The sequence below is a fragment of the Ornithodoros turicata genome, chromosome 2 (assembly GCF_037126465.1).
Source record: "Ornithodoros turicata isolate Travis chromosome 2, ASM3712646v1, whole genome shotgun sequence".
NCBI lineage: Eukaryota > Metazoa > Arthropoda > Arachnida > Ixodida > Argasidae > Ornithodoros > Ornithodoros turicata.
The window spans coordinates 87,426,784-87,449,694 of record NC_088202.1 but is presented as its reverse complement, the minus strand read 5'-3'; the positions used below and the strand labels follow the sequence as shown (position 1 = coordinate 87,449,694).

Sequence of the window (22,911 nt, the reverse complement as noted above, 5' to 3'; positions counted from 1 at the left end):
TGACAGCAGGCGTCGCTGAAGGGCTGAGCGAGATTTCCCGCTGGCCCAAACGCAGATGTCGTCAACACAAATAGAGAAATATACTTTCCTTCCGATGTAGTCCTGAAGACCTGCCATAACTACGTTGAAGAGAAGCAGGCTAAGCACACTTCCCTGTGGTACCCCGTAGTCTGATAGAACGGGCGCGGTATCTCCATCAGCTGTGCGGATAAACAGGGTCCTACCGCGAAGGAAATCCGTGATCCAACGCATGGCCCTTGATGGCAAAGAAGCACAAGTAAGCATATAGAGGATGAAAACGCGGCTGACAGTATCATACGCCCGTTTCACATCGAGGAATAGAGCCACCATTATCCTTTTGCGGGCCATTGCTTCCTGTGCTGCGGACACTACATCCAAGACGGAATCCAGCGCCGAGCGATGCCGACGGAAACCAGACATTTCTTGGGGGAAGAAGGATCTCTCCTCGAGCCACCATTCGAGTCTGTGAAGTATCATGTGCTCCAACAGCTTTCCGACACAACTGGTCAGGCTCACCGGCCTAAATGAGGACAATTGCGAAGAGACGTACCTTGCCTGGTTTCAGCAAGGGAACAACGCGTGCGCATTTCCAGGCTTCGGGCAATTTACGCTCATTCAAAGTTAGTGAAGTTAACTTAAATTCTGGTGTCTGACTCAGTGCCCAGACAGCGACTTGATTTAGACTAAAATGAAAAATAACAGAAGACCACTGCATGCTGCCCTAATGAGGGCGCGAAATTTACGTCATGTATTGACTCATTGCAAATGCATAAAGTGCGATTTTACGCGACTTGTACTATGTAATACGTTGACCGTAGAAAGTTGAATTGTTGAATGACGGCTCAAATGAAACCTCTGAAATGCAATTTTTAATGCTGTTAAATTTTCCGGAGTTCTTTACTACGTGTTACGTACAGGTTACGAGGAGGAAGAGCTTCTACGTTTCAATGTATAGGAAGGCGCGGCACACTGCTGTTCATAACGCACGGGGCATATTATTGTGCACTTGTTGTTACAGAAGAACAAACATGTCAGTCGTTCCGGTCATCCCGGCGGTGTGGTGCACATCAAAAGGTTACGCTGCAGGTTACTTCAGAGATGCAGGATGCAGATTACGAAACGTCCTCTCCCGAGTCAGTTATACCTGCTGATGCTGCGTGCTTTTTGACATTTTCATGCTTGCCACAGACGGCACAATTGTAGAAGAAAGGTAAATGAATATTTACAATCAAACTACAGGCCTCAGTCGAGCACAAGAGCAAGTTGATCAGGGGATCTTGAGAACGACGCAAGTCTTAACTTCTCCACTGCGGCGAGCAGGCTTCGCCTGGCACCCATGCGCACACTATGAAGATCATGTAATTCCAAAGATTTCCGCGACCACCACCTACTGAGCGGCGGGATGCCGCGAGCCGTCCATCCCCTGTACGTTCACGAGGGCTCCCGTACGTACACGGGGGACCTTTGCCGTACTTTTGAGGGAGCGAGAAGCGGGTCCGTCCTCTGTACATTCGCGGTGGACTTTTGCCGATAGCGCGAAGTGGGATTCAACAGGGATGTCCACACCTGGTTCCAGAACGGCGAAGACGTTCGGCTCAAGTAGGGATGTTCGTGGTTCCATCGTGGTTGTGTGGGTTGCGCTTTGTGAGATCGAAAAGTTTGGATCAACCCGCATCTGCGTTAGCCACCATACTGCATTTACCGTGTAGGGACAAGTACCGGAGGAAATTGACTGCTGTTTAGATATCCGTTTCAGCGACAGAGTGTCGACACTGTTTTATTTATGCAGGAAAAGAGCATTCTATGTGTATGAGAAACTGTTAACGCTATGGGACAAGTGTTACGTACGATTTATCGATGTGTAACACCGACGACGATATTATGGAACGGCGAGTAACGTAAAGCAAAGTGCAAATCAAATTTTAAGTCATCTTGTGGGTTGGTTGGTTGGCATAAATAATAATAATAATTCGAGGCTTTACGTCGCGAGACAACTGTGGGTATAAAAAAGAAAAATATGGAGATGTTGGCCTATCACTACATTGGGCCGGCTACTCCAGCACGCTTATGGTGGCGAGGTCTCGCTACCAAGAATTCGAAAAGGATGTTTGTTCCACGAAAGTCCTAAGAAAGGAGATCACAGATTGCGGAACATGTCGATGTGCTGCTGGCCAGCCAGCGAGTACCTTCTTGAGGTCAAGAGGGCCGTTGACGTTTCTGACCAAGGCATTCCGGAGAACGTCATGACTCACTGCGAATCGCTCGCAGCTAAGCAGTATGTGTTCAGTGCCCTCTGGCACTCCGCAATGAATGCAGTCTGGTGAGAGAGCTATCCCGATACGGAGTACAAACGCGCGGCTGTGGGGAACGTTCAGCCGAAATCGGTAGAGTAAGGATTCCTGTGATCTGGTCGTCTTTCACGGTATTCGAAATGTGTGGTGACGATCAATCTTGTGGAGCAGTGACGTCGGTTCCGTTATGTTCAACCAATCACATTTTACCAGTCTGGTTTGCACGAGACCTTTGGTACGTCTCGCGTCGGAGTCGGTGAAATATACGTTCTGTGTGGGCGCGCGCTGGTGAGCGTTCTGTGCAAGATGGATGCGACTACTAGCTCACCATACGGCTACTTCGCACTTTGTTGCTGCGCATGCCCACGTGACCCGGTATCCACTGTTGCCGGATGTCGTGATCTTTCTCAAGAGCTTCGGTGTGCGCGGCGCTGATGTCTTGGACCACAAGTGAAAGGCTGCTGGCTTCCTTCGCTGTATCCGAAGTGCAGTTAAGCCACTGACATTTTGTGGGATTCAGTGCATTTTCCAGAGGTTTTCTTTGAGTCGCACACTCCTATGTCATGCAGCAACACAATGCTGCACGTCATGCTGCGTTGTAAAGCACGCTACAAACTAATGCACTGATGTTCATGTGCATTTTGTTTTTAATGAACACCGTAGCACAACAACATGCACGCGAAAGGTTCAAAAGCAATGTTGTTGCACACAATACAGATACAAAAGAAATACCGAGGCACATATTGCCACTTAGAAATGTTGTTTCAGGAGGTCAGAAGAGTGAGCTAGGCATAAGATAGGACTTTGAAATCAAATCAGCGGCTGCACTTTTTCTTTGCCTTACGGAGGACAAAAATGTAACATCGTGCATGAATTATATGCTGCTGCATTATGCTCTTTCAACTCACAGCTCATCTCATCGGGTGCAAAAGTGGTAGAGTCCATTAACATGGCTGTCGTTGTCCACAGAAACGTTTGAACATGACACTTAGTATTTAACGTTCAGCATGTAGAACATGCTAAACAATTTGTAAGATGCAACTTAGCATTTCTCGACTGCCTCTTACTTTTGCACAGCTTCAGGGGCGTAGTCAGAAATTTTGTTTGGGGGGCGGGGGGGCTGAGACCTCTATTTGGGGGGGGTTGGCTTATAAGACAAAAAAAGCTTGCTCACACGTGTCAACGTGCATTCAGCTCTGCGCACTGTCAATTAAATACTTTTCTTTATTGTCTTGGAAACAGAGAGCAGGCTCTTGCTCAAATAATCGGGGTGACAGTACGCGGAGTAGTTATGGTCATAAACTTTCTAAAGAAGTACGTCTCTTTGAGAAAACTCGAACTGAAAACTTAGATAGAAGATACTGTTAAAGAGGTCAAGAAGACACACGTTCGAGGTTTTGCAGCACTATCGGAAGCTGTCACGAGCCCATAGATATAGTTCATATTTGGTCATGTTATGCACATTTCGTAAACAAGTGAAATAAATATTCTATCCAGAAAACGAGCTTGGCTAAAGCGGTATTGACGAGCGCTATTAAAAGTCGACAAATCGAATTGTGCCCACAGTGGCTGGATGTTACTTATGCCCGGTCATGGTTTAAGGAAAATTATCAAGCATCGCGTTCTTGCAAACATTTTCTTAAAAGCGTCTCGATCACCGAAGACAGTGGATGGATTGATTCTTGTTTCCGGCTTTAGCAATAACAGCTGTTTTCCAATGCACAGAGAACGAATCCAAAGAAGCCATGTCAAGTCAAGATAGTCAAAACAGCAGTGACGTCGGCGCGCCTTTGCGCAGGGTTGCCGACGGTTTAGACAGGATGTCGGTGAAACTGGAAAGAAATGTTTTTCTAAGACACTACAAACAATTGGGCTAAAATATTTCACACAGATATTTAGTGTTCCCTAAGGGACACACAGCGTGTGTATCGTTCAATTCTCTGGCACTAAATATCCGACGTGGCTGAGCTTAAAGGAGTACAGAGGGCCATCCAAAAAAAAAGTCAGGTTAAGACGTCTGATGAAAGCATGTGTGTGTGTGTGTCAATTTACCGAACAGCACGAAAGGTTCTGATGTGTGCAACTTGTTTCCCAGCAAAAACTCACATAGACGTAGCTCCGCGCGTTCACGCATAACTCGCTACTCCGGGTGTACCGAGAAGCATGGGGCGACGTCACCGATGTCGTTACACAGTCCGCGCGTTCTGTTTCGCTAGTCAATGGGGGACAGCGCCGTGTCCCTCGGCCGCCGTAAACCAGTTTTGCCAGTTCCCCCGGAGAATTGGGGATAAAAGGAGCGGTCGAATCATGACCGAGCCAGGAGCAATGCTTTTTGAGAGCCCCAAACAGCTGAGTAGCAGGCAACATTTCTCTGCACCAGACATGTACGTATCTTGAGTATTGTATTTGAAATACAGTAATTTAAATACTTATTTCAGTATTTTGTATCTTGCTAATTACTTTTCAAGACATGCAAGAAGTGGCTCTCAGGTCGATGGTCGAACCGCTTCTGGAATTCGGTTAATTTCGGACCTGCTTTTCGGATATGCCATTGACCTGAGTGCTGACCTCCTTTAGCTTTGAAAGATACCATATAGGGAGAAGATTTCTAAGGGTTGTTTTCAGTCACTGTTGGCTGCGCGCATGATCACATCTCAGGATGGAGCCCCACACGAAGGCTGCGCTTTTACTTCCTTGGCCTTATCTGAGGCGCTATTTTAAATGCGTTGCAAAAACAGAGAAAAGGGTGTCGTGGTGTGTGTTCTTTATGCCGAGTACGAAAGTATCTTGTGAGTATCGTAATTACTTTTTCAAGTATTTCGTATTTTTCTTTTGTTTGTACATTTATTTGTACTTTTATTTGTAAGTAATTTGTACTGTATTTCAAATATATTTTCGCTGATGTACTCTGTATCTTATTTCAAATACTTTTTTGTGGTATTTTGTATATGTCTGCTCTGAACCAGTCAGCGAGCGCGGACTGTGTTGCGTGAGCGCGAGGCCACAGGCTGGTACTGCTCTCCACCACCGTTTCGCGTGGTCGCTTTTTGCGGCGTACTTTATATTCGATTTCTGCGATAATTATGACTCTGTGGGGTGATTTACTTTTCTTGGTGCATCTTACTGGCGTGCTTAACAGATGCGTATACGAAGAGGGGAGTCAAGTCCTGTAGATCACATAAACAAAATACAGAAGCCGACACTGAAGATTTTTGTTTAAGTTTAATTTGTACAAGCTTTCGCGTGGAGGTCCACGCTTCCTCAGGTACGAGGAAGGGGAGGTCAAGAAGAAGAGGAGAGAAGAAGAGGAGAAGAAGAGAGGTCAGGAAGAGGGGAGTCAAGTCCTGTAGATCACATAAACAAAATACAGAAGCCGACACTGAAGATTTTTGTTTAAGTTTAATTTGTACAAGCTTTCGCGTGGAGGTCCACGCTTCCTCAGGTACCTGAGGAAGCGTGGACCTCCACGCGAAAGCTTGTACAAATTAAACTTAAACAAAAATCTTCAGTGTCGGCTTCTGTATTTTGTTTGGCGTGCTTAACAGTAACAAACAGGAAAACAGGGTATTAAAAATAACTTCTGTGCTACTTTACGACAAAGGTCGGCACAGTCACCTGTGGAGTCGGCACAGGACGCACGATCCTCCATGAGATAGTCGTGACGTGACTCCGCCCCCCCCCCCCCCCCCCCCCCCTGAGCATGACCGACTACGGCAAGCAGTCCCATCACCGCCACCACCGTCACTGTTATGGGTCGCGCGATGCACAGAAGTTTACCTCAGTTACGACGACATCACTGAATCGCAGTCAACGACGAGACCCCCATCCCGTATCCGCGAAGAAGGGTACTATAATCCTTCGATGCCCAAACACTGCAGGGATGATGGATTGACCCACGCCCCCGGAAGAACTTTCAGACTTAACGAGCCGATGGTGGCGTTGCTATAGTTTTTTACGGAGATAAAGGGCAATAACCTCTTGCACCGTCTGATAAAGTCGAAATCGATCGGAAATGCGAATAAATTTCGCTCAAATTCCAGTGAGCAGGTGCTCCAACAGTGACCATGCGGTGCACCCGAGCGAGCCGCCACCCGCTCGGATTCACAATTCCTGTGTGTGCTGAAACAAACCTGCGCAAGCCTGTAATTCCAGCTTCTCTTTCTCGATTCCTACACTCGCATCTCGCTGTACAGAGTTCAAATGTGCGAGTTCCGAGTTAAACATTCTGCATCTTTTTTTTGTCGCCTTACCTTCGGCGTAATTATAGATCGCCACCAGCTCTTTCATTCACAAGGCCTACTATGTCTCATCCCGTATACTGCGCCCATAAAGTATACGGGGTGTTTCAGTGAAATCCCCGGGTCAAAATAATTCGCGAACGGGTGCACCAATCGAAGAACTTTCTTTTGTTTGCACAGGTATCTGTCCGATACAACCTACAACCTGCGCACCGTGTGAATGAGTGGGTTGCGCTCATTATTTACATAAAAATTTAAATGAGTGTCGTGAAAAACATAACTTCTAAAGCAGGGCTCCGTCGGCATGAAAATGGGTACTACCCCCTTTTGGGACCATCGGTGGGTGGCCTTTTAGAGAAAAATCTGCCACCGACGCGGGTCATTTGTTGCAGTAATTAATTGGTTTCGGTTTGCATATTTTTGTCGCGGTTGGTCGCGGTGAAGCGCAAAAGGACGCTCTTTCACTCCCATATCCACCAATGAATTACGTGTTCTTGAGCTTACTTCGCAACGGGAAGTGCTGAAGAAAAAGTAACAGCGTCAGACAGGCTTCGCCAGTCCCCCACCCCGCTTATCCGACTGATATGCGCCCTTTCTCTGTTCTGATCGCCCTGACGAAACACAGTTAATCACGTAGAACCTTGATATCACATGCTTTCCACTAGCACAGCACTGGCCCAAACTTTTTCTCTGACATGAAATGAGCGCTGTACTCCCTGCGTTCCCGATCGCCGCGGTTTCGGTTTCGGCTCATTTGCATATCAAAATTCGCGGATAGATATCTTAAAGCATGTGCGTGTTTGAGGGTTTTTTAAACGTGAAATGGCTTGCATCTAGGATAGTCTGTCAATGTGCTGTCTTGCTTTTGCCCGAAGTCCCCTAATTAAAAAGCTAATTAATGAATTTTAGGTAATTAGTAACCTTGAAGTCGCAGACTTTCTTCGAGAGGATGCCCGCCTGGCCTCGACTGCAAAGACGACATCTATTCTGCTCTCATAGCTTTTTATAAAAAATTTGTGAAGGCTAAAAAACACCCTGTATGTTGTAATGAAATATTTAGAAGGTAACCAGGACGCAAGCGAACGGATATCGCACCCGTAGCCCTATATGAGGAAGAAGAAGAAGAAAGAATAATAACGTTACTTGTTCCCGGTTTAGTGCACATCTGCGGGTCGAAGAAGTGGTTCTAACAACGTCTCTGTCATCCTGAGCACATTATGCATGGCGCGCTGTCCTGTAATCACATATATAGTCCCGTGCTCTCGATTCGGAAGAAACCACTGGGTGGGTTTTGGGGGTGGGGAATAAACCACTGGGTGAAACCAGCACTGGGAAACCAGTGCTGGTTTCATGCACACCCATAATGAGAACAGACGGTGAAGCGATCTCTATACCGAGATACTGTCGTCTCGCCAATTCTCCCAGGTGTTAATCATGGATCGATAAGCTACGAATGAGTCCTCATGAAAATAAGGCCTCGTAAACTATGTGCAGGCCTCTCTCATGACAAAGTAGAACATTTTCGACTTGAGTAGTTGCGAGACCAAACCCTGCCAAAACACATCGTTCGACGGCCAACCGTTTAAAAATATACTGGAGGTCACGAAGGAGCAAGCTAACAGGTGCGTCCGAGTTGGTTATAAACTGCTGCCTAACTACGGGAGATGGTGGCTACTTCCTCTAGAGAAGTTAGTGCGTCATGGACAGATTGCAAATGGCTGACTGAAAGGCAGTCATTTATTGGTCGACGCCTTCAACACCCTCATCTTCTCATCTCCCACTTCTATAGTCGTGACGATGCCCACAGCAGTGATCCCAACTGGGTGATTTCAGGCGGAGTGAGGCAGGGTGGTCCGGTCGACCTCTCCGATTTTTTTTCGTTCCAGCATATATTGAAGCCTAGTGCTTAGGAAGTACACTAGCGCAGGAAATAGCTAAAAATATCTTATAGTTTTTTTTTAAAGCAATCTTCAGGACTGACCATTTCGATTACTGCGCTTCGTCGCAATTTTCAGGCCTGGTACCCTCGTAACCCTGAAGGTCATGCAGTTAATTTTTTCCACGCTTATGCCTATGTGCTGCTGTACTGTTTGCTCTATCTTTGAGGTTCTAGGTTTTGCAGGTGTCCAGGTAAAAAATCGCTCACCCTCGGCTTAAGTAGTCACGTCACGCCGCCCGAACTTCTGCTGCCGCGAAAGCAGCGCTGATCTTTCAACTTCGTTTATTTATTATGGTATCGGTTGTATCGATGGGTTTCCGGAGGTGACCGTCCCTTTAAAGTTTCTTTTTAGAAAGGAAATATACTGCTATAATTGCGAATATAGTGCAACGCATGTGTGGTACGAATAAGCGCTTGCACCCTTTTGTTTGCACCACTGCAATGCACTGCAAATGCAATATGCACGCAGGTACACGCGCAAACACTGTGTACAAATGTGCAAATAGTGCACGCCTGCGTTTCCAGTTCCAATATCACTCTTTTCCTATTCGCGTTTATATAGAGGTCACTATTTTTACAGTGCGCCTCGGTTATGGAGGAAACACTTGGACGTCTATACGTGCACAAAGGGATGACTCAAGGGACGTGACTTTCGAAGCAATTTTCCCCTCTCTATCATCTGCGTGCTGCGTTGAGACCGCCAGAGTTGGATTAATGCTGAGCGATAACGTTACATAAATGGCCCTCCGCCGTATCTCACTGCAGTGCGTATGCTTACTGAATTGCAATCACGGTACGCAATATAGGCGTGATGCAGTGTCCACTCATATCCCTGTATTTTTCTTAGGCTCTCGAGTATATGTGGGATATTACGCAGGGTCTCGAGTGCGACACACATGCGGTCGTTTCCGTGTGCAAGAGAGATTTCGCGCGGGCGGCACAAAGGATCAAGAAATAATTACAGGACTGTTACGATTGTGTAACGCGAATTTCAGCGGTAGCCGTGTGTGGATGCTGACACTTTTATACGTATATGGACCCTGATATATGCACAACTATACTTTAGAGTGACGAGTACTGCCTTGTGATCAGTGAAGTGAGTGGTGATGTGTAGAGCTGGGATTAGCGGGACAGGACACACTGAAATCGGGACACTTTCCGGGACAACGTACCCATCTGTGAGTATGTTAAAACTGCTTTACTTAGCTTTAGATTATTTTAACTTGTTTTGCGTCACCGATGCCGACAGTCAAGAAGGAGACAGAGAAGAAGAGAGAAGAAGCGGAGAGGGGTATGTTTATTAAGAAAAGAAAAAAAAAAGAAAGAAAGGAAAGGAAGCGGAGTGTTTTGTGATTCAACCACAGCGATTTCCCGAGAATTTCCCCGGTTAACAGCCACCGCTGTAAAATTTTTTTGGTGCGTTTGTCGAAGCCAATTATAAACTGAGCACTGTACAAGGAAATAACTTATTTGTTTCAGCTTAGAACAACAGCCACGTCGACAACAAATACAATGCCGTGTCGATTTCGTGTCGCCCCAGGGAAATTATGTTGTTGTTGTGAAACATTGATACGATTAAGAATAATGGGTCTGCGGATAACTAGCCGTTTGTCATTAATATTTTAACGGATCCCTCGCTGTTTAGCACGCGATGTGATGTGATGTGATGTGAATAAAAAAAAAAGTTTAGCACGTACACGATGGTTCCCAACCTAGCGAGTTTTAGTGGACAGTTCTTCTTCAAACGATTTGCGGACTGTTTCCCGGGTGACCAATGAAAACAGGAAGTGACTAAGAACTTGATCATCTGATTGGGTCGTGGCAAAACAGTTCGCGAACAGCTTGAGTGAACACGATTCACTAAGACCGTTGTCTTCACCGCGGTTACGCTTAACCGCCGTTACCCGACCAAACCGCGGTTATCGTGAAGTACGGTGTGTTGTCACACGACACTTTGTGACATTTTAACAGTGGTCGATTTACACGATGCAACTTTTTGCTGCAACTCGGTTCCCGCTACAGTTGCACGCAGCTGAAGTTGCACCAAAAAAGGTACTTTTCATACGGCGAGCAACTCGGAATGCCGTAGTGGTCAACGAGCTCGCCAGATGGCGCGAAAAAACATCATTGTGATCATTTTCGTCCAATCGCACTGCGACTTTCGCTCGTTACGACTTCAATCCCCTGCATGTTTGATAATTTTCATAATCTCCACTGGTCAGTGATAATTTCATCGTCTCGCGTACCGCCGCTGCAATAACTGACACATGGAAGCCTTCCTGATTGGTCGCGCTTGCAAGGCGGAGCCGTGTGATTGACGGGCTGCAGCTAGAGTTGCAGGAGAAATCGCTCGTGAAGCGATCGGCTCTGCAACTCCTGCAACTAGAGTTGCGCAACCAGAGCCTCGCCGTTCACACCGTGCAACTTGGTTGTGCGCAACTAAAGTTGCATCGTTTGAAACGACCCTAGCCACGTGATTGTGACACAACGGCTAGGTATATTTTGATTACGCTGATCATGAAAAGAAAAGAGCATAATGGTAGTATTTAAAAGCTTAACAATCATTACATTCACGTTACGCACGTGATTATTTGCGGGAAATGTCATTACACGCGTACGTCGGGTAATCAGAAACGCGAAACAGTGGTTACCTCGTGAAACCGAGGTTGCCAAGCCCGGTTTGCCGTAACCACGGTTAGCGGCGTAAGCCCCGTTCGGTTGGCCGTGTGACTGCGGCGAACAGTGGTTACGTGTAACCGCGGTTGCCTTAACCGCTGTTAGCGCTGCCCATGTGAAAAGGGTATAAAACTCGCCTAGGTGGGGAACCTTCGCGTGCATACTAAACAACGACGGCTCGGTTAAAATATTAATGACAAACGGTTCTGTAAACAAGACACGCCAATCGCCTTATTCCTTTCAAGTGGCTCACATCACGTTGTTGATCTTTCATTTGCCAGCTTCTTTTATCGTATCTTTCGTAGAAGGCTTGCGAGCTACTAAAACTCCCTAATATTTTACTTAATATTTTACAGTATACATACATACATAATATTTTATATTTTACAGTCTACGCAGTGTGATAAATGCCACGGTGGAACATGTAAGGCCTCATCGCTCTGCACTATGCATGGCAGCGACGCGGACAGGCTCTTGTCACAAATTTGACGTCAACTTTATGTCACGTCGACAATCTGAGATAGCTTTAGGTCAGGTACGCGGTACAGGAAAGGTTTAGGATGTACGATAGGGTGTGGCGAGGTCACTATGCTGTTGTGATGGCGAGTTGTGCTACTCTGAGGGTGTGGCGATGTCAGTATGCTCTTGTGATGGTGAGGTGTGGTACTCTGATAGTAAGGCGCGTGACGTAGCAGAATGTAAGCGTGGCGTTCAGTATAGATAATGGGTTCTGCTGCGACCTAGGACCGCTGGTCGCTGGTTAGCAACCGTTCATGTGAATTTTGGCGTATAGAGCAAATGCTATTTTCTTTGTTTCATACTGGGAACGCACGTATGTCTTGTACACTGTCAAATGAATTTAATTATAGTGCCAACGTATTGAGCGAGCGTACTATCAAACCCCGTCTAATCCTAAGCCCATCAATTCTCCACACTTCTGCGTACCGAGGAATCACTGTGTAAATATAGCAGTGCAATGTGCCCCTACCACTTTGAGGTTCCATTTTCTTTTGTGGGACACACAAAATGCACACGTAGAGAAATTATAAATATAACTGCTCGTGTTATTCTAGCTGAGTATACGATTCCGTAAACACTGGTAAATATGAATAAAATGTCGTATAACACATCTTTGTCTCCTCTGTTCTCTGTTTCTACTGATCGTAGAATGGTCGATGTTTCCTTTACTCTTAGCGTAGGGAGGCAGGAACACGGATGCAACAAAACAAACACCGTGCGTTCCTTCCTCAGTCTGGAAGAAATGTTGCTACGTCTTCATGTTTACACCAAAGTGTTTGCCTTTGTTCACATTGCTTATGTCGCATCCTTCAGCCTTCTGCGTTTCTTACCTAGCGTGCTTGTGTTATCGTTTTACGAATCCATTTTAGCAATTTCGTACTCCCTTTCGGGCGGCAGAAGCTCTCACTGTTTTGCCCAAAAACAACCGTCACGCACGCAACCGTAAAACAAGATGGGACGATTACAGCATGGCGTTTCGCTTTCAATTCTCTCCATTGCAGCACATGAAGTGATGTGAGTAGTATATCTGGTTTTAACGTTCCGAGCGTGTCCGCGAAGTAGTTCAAATCGTGCACATTTCTATTCCGAGTTTACACCAAGCCCGTCAGGAAGGTAGGGTTTGTTGCAGCCATGTACATAAACTAGTGGACACCGGACAAGAGTCTAGGGAACAGGAGAGCACCTGCGCAGCACGGCGTCGCGCCCTGGCTGCGGGTAAGGAACGTGCATCCGTTCATACGTATACCCGCAAGCTGTCCATCAGGAGTCATCATGCAAAATATTTTCGCTGAGCGGTGTATTGTCACAGCGTAATCAACTTTACGAGAACGCTGGGCGAACGCAGCATTGGGCGGCCAGCCCGAACTTTTTGCGTGACGTCAGCAGTTTAAGCCTACGTGACGAAGTAACCCCATTTCTTCCCTGGTTCTTTAATATGCTCCTTGAAAGAGTGGAGGAGGAATACACGGAGAGGTTGGTCGCATTTATGAGTACCCGCTACTCCTCATTTATTTGTCCTGGCAGGCAATAACCATTGAAACACTGGTGATATTGCAGTCAAAGTAAACAATCAAGTGAGGCCCTCATCCAGAACCCAGATCGAAATGCTACCTGCGGGAAGCGGGACTTGCTACACCCGGGCACATTCAGAGTTCATCGGAATGTTCGCCAGATTAACAAAGTACAAAATTTCGGCGTGCAACAGTTTATAGTAATGCTAGCCGAAGAGGTTTTCCCGTGTTTCATGCGTGTTGGCATCAAGTTGCACGTCAACGCCAAGTCGTTCGCTTGTGGGCTTAGGGGAGTTTATTCAGCACAGACAGCTGTTCCATGTGTTTTACACAACGCAAATAGCGTGAGTCTAGCACGTGACATCAGTAACTTAGCGACGTACAAATAACGCGGCTCGCGAAGGTACGACCAAGTTAGCCGTGGAGTAACATCCCTGCTTTCACTAGCGAGCTTTCGTTTCGGCCCACCTTGGATGCTGCGTGAAATGCTCATACGACTGGGGAAAATTTAGGAATCGATTGCCATCGAGGGCATTTGAAGGTGTTTTGAGAATCTGGAAATGTTTACATTCAGTATTGGCGTGCAAGGTAAAACCTTTTCTCGAGTGTTTGTGAAGAAGGAAAGTCTGCTATGTTGCATAGGGCCTGTTGAGCAAAATTTGTTCGTGTATTTCGAATTTCTTCATTGTGAAACCGTTTGTGGTATGTTTTCCCCGCCTTTTGTCGTTCAACGTATATATTGAGACGTTTGCACGCGATATTAGAGAGTTTAAGTACATCGTACACTATCGCCTTTGCGTACGTAAAGGTAGCGTTGGTGGTTCTATATGCACTGCGCGAAGCCCTCTTTCTACTATGGGCGTGCGCAGAACAGAGCAATCAGCGCTATCCCTTACGCACGCAAAGGCTATACAGCGTACGGTATACTAAAACTCTCTATTCTAGGAAAGATTAAAAGGAAACGAAAATTGGCTGCATAGTTGGGCATTATGCCAAACACGTTTAAAAACCTCCATAAGGTCGTCACGTGGCCATGTCACATGACCACGTCACATGGTCATACGATGTCATGTAGCGGTTTTTCCTGTCGCTTTTAACAGGCTGTTTTGTTACCATTCTAACTGCTATGCTGCATTACTAAAGGGCCCTAAGTAGTATACACCATGCACTTGATAAGCGTCAGTGACATGCACTTCCGATTCATCCCACCACAAACTTTCGTTACACTTGTTGCTCACATCACCACTCCTTCAGGCGGCAATGCGACAGAGGTTACCCTTTATGACGCGGGCAACAGGCCCGCATCATCGTCATCTCTGTGTCTGTGTTTGTGTTAAACTCTGCTTAGCTATCGAATGCTATTTAGAAAACGAACTCTCATCGTCTACCCTACGCTGCCTCTCTGCGCACATACCAGCAACTCTGAAAATTATTACAATCGACGGTGGAGTCTTTCTTCCTTCCACTTCCTCCGTTCTCGCGAAATCGAGAAGTTTTAATTAGAGGCTTGCTCCTTTTGTCTCGCGCGATATGAGCCTCGTCCAGCTCTCTGTTCGTTATTTGTCTTAGACATCATGATTGTCCTCCAGAGCTGGACAAAGGAACTTCGAAATCATCTGCATACGCTCGCAGATTTCGTTCTTATACCTTCTCTGTGTCATACTGAAGCTAGCTATTATGAAACAAGTTATTCTTGCCGATGAAAGATGAAAGTCACTGAAAAGGTTAGCCAGAACATCGGTTCTCTCTTATTCTTGCCATCGCGTATCTACCATGTTGAGTTCAATAATGTGCGCGAGACAAATTTCTAACCTCGCTGTCTACAATCCGGATCTGAATCTCAATCTGAGTCTACGTGTATCGAACTGATTGACACCATGCACGAGAAAGAAAAAAATATTTCAGCTTGAAGTCCTATAATATGGTTTGGTTACGAACATGGCTGCTCAATGTGTATTCTCGTAACTGCTCGATGTGTATTCTCAGTCATTTTTAATATTGTACATTACGACGTGTTAATTTTATCCTGTTAGGAATATTGGTGTACATTAGTACACAAAACAGCACCACTGATAATTATGGTCCCTCCATGTACTATACCTCCCGATTTGCGTGTTTCGTTTCCGGAGAGGGAGTACCTGACTGAAAGAAAGACAATACTATGTATGCCCTTCACAGACAAGGACCTCGTGACAACATTGGAACGAATAGCCATATTGCTCGCAATGAAATATATGGCCACAGGCCAGCTGTCCGCTCTATGCATCATATATCAGGTTTCGAAGGGAGGTTTCCATGTCATAACGTTGTATGTGAAAGATGGGTACCTGACGTCAATAGTGAGAGAATCTAAGGCAGGGGTCTCAAATACGCTGCCGGTGACCACACGTGGCCCGCAATCAGCTATTGTGTGGCCCGAGGGCTTTTGACCACCGGACAACAGGAAGCTGCCTTCTAAAAATAATAATAAATAATAATCATGAAGCCAGATTGTTCAGGCATTCCTTTTACCCTTGGCTGGCGGAGTGCTGCCCCTGTTCATGTTAGTAAGAGCATACGTATATGATCACTTCTTGTGGCTCATGAATCTCAACAAGTTACCCGAGTCACGGCAACCCGATATTGGTGTGCCCGTTGGTAAACTAACACTGTGACTAATGTGAGGGTTAAGACGGGCTCATCTTAATTCTCACACTAGGTTCGCAAGCTTATAGAAGCAGCAGCCTCTTCCGAAATTATTTTCGGGAAATTTGAAAGGAACAGAGGTAGAGAGACGAAAATTCGAACGCGCTACACAACCCTTCACACAACCCTACACAACGCTAACGCAAGACAGCATTCCCAGCCATCCGATTCAGCTTGGCGGCGCCATTTCCAGCGTCAGCCTTCTTTCGCTGCCGCTCCTTCGCACAGCTTTCATAACCCATGGCGCGCTTACGCAGACACGTCCGAACCGGTTGACCACCACATCTGCACTGCCGAGAAGTGATGTGTTGTTCGTGAACGAACCCTGAACTGGTGAACTGAACGAACTAGTTCACCAACGAGCAAAACATTAGTTCAGCAGTTCAGTTCACTGGGCCTCGCCACAAGCGCACAACCATACGCTTCTGACATCTGCCTCGTCTATAGAGCGTTTCGTGAAGCTAACAAAGCGCATGCGCGCAAGAAGAGGGGCGGTAGACCACCACGGCGCGTACGCGTATTGTGCGAAACGCTGCGACCATGAGATATGGCTGTGGCGCTCCGCCCAAGCGAACTGTTGAACGTGTGAACTGTGTGAAGGAACTGAACTGGATGAATTAAACGACCCCGCGGGTCGTTCTGAACTGCTCGCTTGGCCTGCCGCTGCCCATCAGAGCTGTTGGCTGTCCTCGGCGCATGCGCGTAAGGGAAAGGGCGGGCGGCTCGGGGAGAGGAGAGCCAGCTAGTGAACTACATGAGCGGCGAACGTTCAACAAGAGTCACAGACGTTCAGAACTGTTTGCACTAAGATTGTTCTGAACTGCTCCTCGCAGTAATGAACTGCTCGCGCCGTTCTGGTCTGGGCTGCTCGTGGCTGGCACGCCGTGGGGCCGGCACGCTATTCTCGCGGCAATACCAATGCAAGCTTCACAATTTTTCTCCCATGCATCTCCATGATTGCTGCCAATAGGAGCAACAACAACTTTTTCTTTATTGCACGGAAACAAAAACGTAGCACCAGCTATATTCGCGGCTGACATTGTGGAAACCAAGCGCTCTATTCCAGACAACGAATACGTTTGTAATGAGGGCTACCATTGGTCGTTGAATGAACGAGGTGTGATGAAACGTCACTCGCACGTAACCAATATGCGAGCATTTAAGCATGCAGTTGCATTGTTTTTAGCCGGGCCGTCGCGTCACAGACAGCGTAGTAGCGAAACCGGAAACATACATTTTTAACGAGAAGCACGCATAACCTATAAATTCGCATCCCTGACATTCTGAAACAAATGTCTTGTGATAGTTGTACAAGGAGAGCAAGACCATAGAAATAAAAGCATGCAAACAATAGTACTGCTGCTCGAAATGACATTTCCTATGGTGATGTTCCCGAGCCTTTGGAAAACCACATTGCAAGATCATTTTATTGTATCTCTCTTGGTCGAGCCACTTTTTGGCCCTGTGACGTCACTATATCACGTGATAGTGTGAAATCTCGAACAGATGAACGAATGAACTATTCTTTTAAACAGTTCAGTGGAGTGAACTCAACTGAATGGATTAGTTCACCAAAGTGAATTGACTTGCCCATCGCTACAGGCTGAGTGCCTAGCACTGCCGACGCCACGTCGCGCCCTCTCCTTCCCTCCTTCCTTCACCGCGCATGAGTGCCGCGCCGTGGCTACAGACAGACAACGCCGCGATTCTTGCCTAGCAAGGACTCTAATGCTAAAACATTAATAAATGGAGACAGAACAGTACAAGAGCCATTGTATGAAAACATTTTAGAAGTCATATTAGAGCAAAACTATCCAGCGCGAATAAAGTCAGCTTGCTCTTTCTCTCTTCGTTTTCTATTTCTTTTGTCAGGTTGAAACTGTAAGCAATGGCAACAATACAGTGCGTAAATAGGAAACAATGAGATAGTTCAATGCTCCTTAACATTGTCATAAACATTTGAGAAGAAGAACATATTTCTCTGGAATCGTTTTTGACATTTTCAGTATCAGGTTTGGAGAGGCAGCTTATTTATTTCTGCTGGTGTGTTTCAAGTGCAGTTTTTCAGTAATAAATTGTGCAAGACCATCCAGCTCCACAATAATTACACTTTCCTGTTTTTTGTGTATATTTTTATTTGAATGTATTTTAACGTGTTTTATGTTAATTACTGTAACTTCTCCATGGTGCGGCGCCCAAGACGTGGTCTGAGTCAATGCGGCCCGCGACTCGGTTTGAGTTTGAAGTCCCTGATCTAAGGGATCCAAAGACATAGGTCATGACCAGTAGTATTGGATAAACACGACTTAACGAGCAACATGACACCTTCATCCTCTCTCACCCCCCCTGTTACCCCCAATTTTGCAATTTGCACCCCCACCAAATTTTTTTAAAATTTTTTTTTCAATTTTTTCACTTAAAATCGCTCATACACGCATAAGAATGTGATAATAGAGCGTAGAATATAATTTTCAATTAATAAATTCAATTACTATTCATTCCAACGAGAGAGAGAGAGGAGGAAAATATCAAATTATCGTTAAGTCGTGTTATTCTATAATGAGACACACGAAAAGAAGCGCACATACGCATAAATGCACTTTCTAAACTCATTTAATAATTCAAGTCATTACTATACACATTCAATTCATTAATGTGTCAGTCCAGGTTCGGTAACAGCATCAGCCCATGGGCGCCGCCATTTGCAAAGCGTCACACCAGGCAGGTCGGAAAGCATCACGTCAGGTGGCAGCACCGCTGTCATCATGGGGACTTCCGTGGAATGCAGAAAGAAACAAAACAAAAAAAGTGCTAACGAGGGGAAAACACGCGCGAAAACAGGCACACACACACACACACACACAAAATTTTCACCATCGCGAATATGTGCGGGCATGCACCGACGAGTATAGCAACAAGGGTCATTGACAGAATGGCGTACAAGGGAATTGCGAACATGTTTGGGCATGCACGGACAAGAATAATAACAACAAGGGGAAGACTTTCTGCTAATCGCAACAAGGTAAATCGACAAACATACACTACTCCAATACACGCTGACAAGTAATCGCAGTTAGGGGGTAGGTAAACGCGTCAACAGAAGAGGAAGTATTAAAACGACAACTCACCGACATCCAAGCATATCTGTGTGCACACACACCGCCCTCCATCTTCTTTACATGACTAAAGAGTTCACCAGCACATCAACGGTCACGATACGAGCGACGCGCCAGACGTCCGCACCCGACGAGAGGCAAACAGAAAACTGAATCTGGCGCCCTCTCCGCGGAGCATACGTCACACGCGCGCGCGCGCGCGCGCTCGCAGCGCCACCACGTCTGCCGTCGGACGTTTCGGTTTTGGTCTCGTCGCCCTTCACGTCTCGCGCGCTCGCAGCGCCACCACGTCTGTCGTCGGACGTTTCGGTTTTGGTCTCGTCGCCCTTCACGTCTCGCGCGCTCGCAGCGCCACCACGTCTGCCGTCGGACGTTTCGGTTTTGGTCTCGTCGCCCTTCACGTCTCGCGCATGCGCTTCGAGCACGGTGGTGGCGGTGGTGGTGGAGGATTCGCTTTCGTTCTGACGCCCATTTCTTTACGTTTTTTATTTGGAAGCGCCGTATAAAGGGAGAGCGCGCTATCCGCGCGTTATCATTCAGACCAATACTTGGAAAACACCATGTGTGGTTTATTCTCCTGCGTTTCTCGCCGTCGCCAGGAAAAGACAAAAAACGAAGAACTTCGCGAATTTATTCGCGGCATCGTGGAGGAAGCTTTTCAAGTCCACCGCCTGGAATGGTTGCAAGCACGTCAAGAAATGTGTCAGGACAAGATGAAGACGCTCGACCGCATCTTAGCGGCGGACAGACTGACGAGAAAAAAGTCCACCTTTAGTCTGGATAATCTGTATTGGGAACGCAGTTCGGACCTAGAGGACGACGACGACGTCGTGTAAATAAAAGCGATGTATTTCTCTACGAGTCTCAGTCTCTTCTTTTTCTTCGCGCAACGTGTGCACACACGTCATGTCTAACCCCGAACCTTTTCGTTTCCGCCATCCTTTTCGTTGTATTTTAAGCGGCCCCTCCATGTGCGGTAAATCCACATTCGTAACGAACGTGTTGAGGAACCTGAACAACGTCGTGGACAAGCCTCCCTCGCAAATATTCTACGTGCAGAAATATGCGTCACCGAGCATGCAGGACGAATTTGGGGACTCCGTAAAATTTACCAAGGAGCTACCTCGCGAGTGGGATACGTCGCGCGCCACGCTCATCATCGTCGACGATCATATGACCGACGCCAATTCCTTGAAGGAGGTGACCGATCTTTTCATTCGGGGTTCTCACCACGCCAACGCGTCGATCTTCTTACTCGTACAAAACATCTTTTTCAACAGTAGCCATTTTAGAACTATATCCTACAACGCCAGTTACGTCGTCCTGTGGCGCACCGTGCGCAGCGTGCACCAGATGGAACATTTCGGCCAACAGCTATTCGGTAGAAAAAGATTAGAGTATTTTCTGGACGCATATAAACAAGCGATGTCGTCACCCCACGCTTATTTACTCGTGGATCTTCACAACTATACGCACGAGGACCACAGGTTGCGTAGCAATATTTTTCCGGGAGAACGTCAATATATCTACGCTCCGAAATGAATCTCCGTCCTCATCTCACTTTACTCAAAGTACTTTCCACTTTACCCCCTCCGCGCCGTCGTCACGTCTTGAGACGTTCTTCCTCCTCCGACATGAAACACCTCTCCGAAATTTGTCTCAATGTATTGAACGGAAAAGTGTCGTTGGCTCCAGATACGTTCGCGCGTTTGAAGAAGCACAAACGCTTCTTACGCCGGCTCGCATACAAAAAGATTCACAAGAATCCGCAACGTTTGAAGCACTATCTGTCTCAGCAGCGAGGGCAGGGCGTTCTTTCGTCGGTGGTTCCTCTCCTGCTTTCCGCCGTGTTGAACCTTTTCGACAATGGCCAAGAGAATTGAAGTGACCAGTTCTATCGGAAATATTCTTTCTTCTAAGGAGAGTGACGACGTCAAAGTGAAACTCATACTGCAGGCACTGTACCGCATACTCAAGCAGTACGGATTCGATCCCTACGACAATAAAAACAAGACGTCCGACGCTACAAATGACTTTGACTATTCGCTCCTCTCTCCAGAGGTTGACGAAGAGGAAGCGGAAAGAGTCGTCTCGGAATTAAAAAAAGTTATTTCCTGGGATAGCGAGGGTTGTGTCTCCGTGTCGGGCAAGCCCATCAGACACTCCTCCGTTTACGAACTCGTTAATTATTTGTTACAACGTAAGACGGGGAAGAAACCTTCCTGGTTCCCCAAAGTCTCGAAACTATTGCGCCTGATTTCCCTTCCCAAACCTCGCGAGTCTCAGCAGCAGCAGCAGCAGCAGCAGCAAGCCTCAATTGCGTGGACGACTTATGGAGGGATATGAGAAACCAGAGGGTGGTTTGGGGGGTGTGGAACGTTATAGAAAAGCGCATCACTTGAGCAAAAAGAAGGCTCTTGCCATTCTCAGAAAGCTGGACGCCTACACCCTTCACCATCCGGTGAGAAGAAAATTTAATAGGAGACGCATCATCGCGCTCAAGATCAACGACGTGTGGCAAATGGATCTCGCCGACTTTTCAAAATACAAGAGATTCAACGGTGGCTACCGCTACATTCTCGTGGCGATTGATTCCCTCTCCCGCTTTCTGCGCACCCTCCCGCTAAAGACGAAACGCCCCGCCGAAATGAAAAAGGCCATGATGCGACTTTTTCGGGGTGGTAACGTACCTACACGCATCTTTTGCGACAGAGGCGGGGAATTCTACAACAAGACCGTCAAGGAGTATCTCTCACGAAAGAAGGTACACTTGTATTCGACCTTCTCTCCAGTAATCAAAGCATCGCAGGCAGAACGCATGATACGCACTTTACGCGACAGAATATTCCGTTATTTTAGAGTAACGGGAAAATACCACTTTGTTTCCGCGCTTCCGAAGATCGTGCGCGACTACAACAACACCAAACACAGGACTTTGGGCATCAGCCCGTCCGAAGTCACACCCGAAAACGAATTGGAGCTGTTCAATAAGATAAATGGGAAGCCCGTCGTACCCTCCGTGAAAAAGAAGCTCAAACTGGGGGATAAAGTGAGGGTCCTACTTCACAGAAAAGATTTTCATAAGAGCTCGGAAGGGAGTTGGTCGCCTCAGATTTTCACCGTCTCCCGCCTGAGAGACACCTCTCCTCCCGTCGTACACCTGGAAGATTACCGGGGTAAGGAAGTGGACGGATCTTTCTACCCGGAGGAGGTACTCGTCGTAACCCGAGACGCCAATCAGCCTTGGCCAGTAACGAAAGTGCTGAGAAAGAAGCAACTGAACGGTCAGAGCTTCTCCTTGGTTCGCTGGTTCGGTTACGACAAAGAACACGACAGTTGGGTTCCGAGCAGCGACGTGGTCAAGATTGGGAAATGACGTCAGACATCTACGTCCACCTGCTCTCGAACGCCAGCATGGATAAGTTTCCTTCGAATAAACTCAATGCCTTCACGGTAGCTTTCGATACTCCCCTTCAACTCTCGGATCGCTATAAAGTCGGCCTGATGGATCTCAGCATAAGTAACGATTTTTTAAATATCGGATACGAAAAGCAAGATGCAAAAATCGAGGTTTCTTTCGAGGACACGGTCGAAGCCGGGAGAACTTTTCGCGTCACCTCGGATCTCGAGAGGGATTTGGGAAAAGCCCTTTCGGAATTTAGCGTTTCTTTCGTGTACAATAAATCGCGATACGACTTTGTATTACCCGAAGACGTGAAAGCCGTGGAATTGGACCCTCGGCTCGCACAGGCGCTCGACTCGTTACTGGCATCACGCGAATCAGGTCGTGCGGTGAAGCCTCTTAAAATGAGCGAGCGCGAAGCCACCTCCATCTTATTGGAGCACGCCGCACCCGTCGCTTTCGGCGACGTCACTTTGAATTCGCAAACCACGTCCCTTCGTAACACACTCAAC

General features: G+C 46.9%; 1 protein-coding gene and 1 long non-coding RNA gene across 2 annotated transcripts in view; one reads left to right on the top strand and one right to left on the bottom strand.

The window, feature by feature from the left end:
- The window catches only part of LOC135385688 (acetylcholine receptor subunit alpha-like), a 341,733-nt gene that overhangs the window by 56,542 nt on the left and 262,280 nt on the right, over positions 1-22,911 (top strand). The gene's annotated exons all lie outside the window — the stretch shown is intronic.
- LOC135383821 (uncharacterized) lies at positions 18,476-19,171 on the bottom strand. The gene is made up of 2 exons (XR_010420085.1): positions 19,009-19,171; positions 18,476-18,652 (listed from the first exon to the last, which is right to left on the bottom strand). It is a non-coding gene; the product is annotated as an uncharacterized LOC135383821 (long non-coding RNA).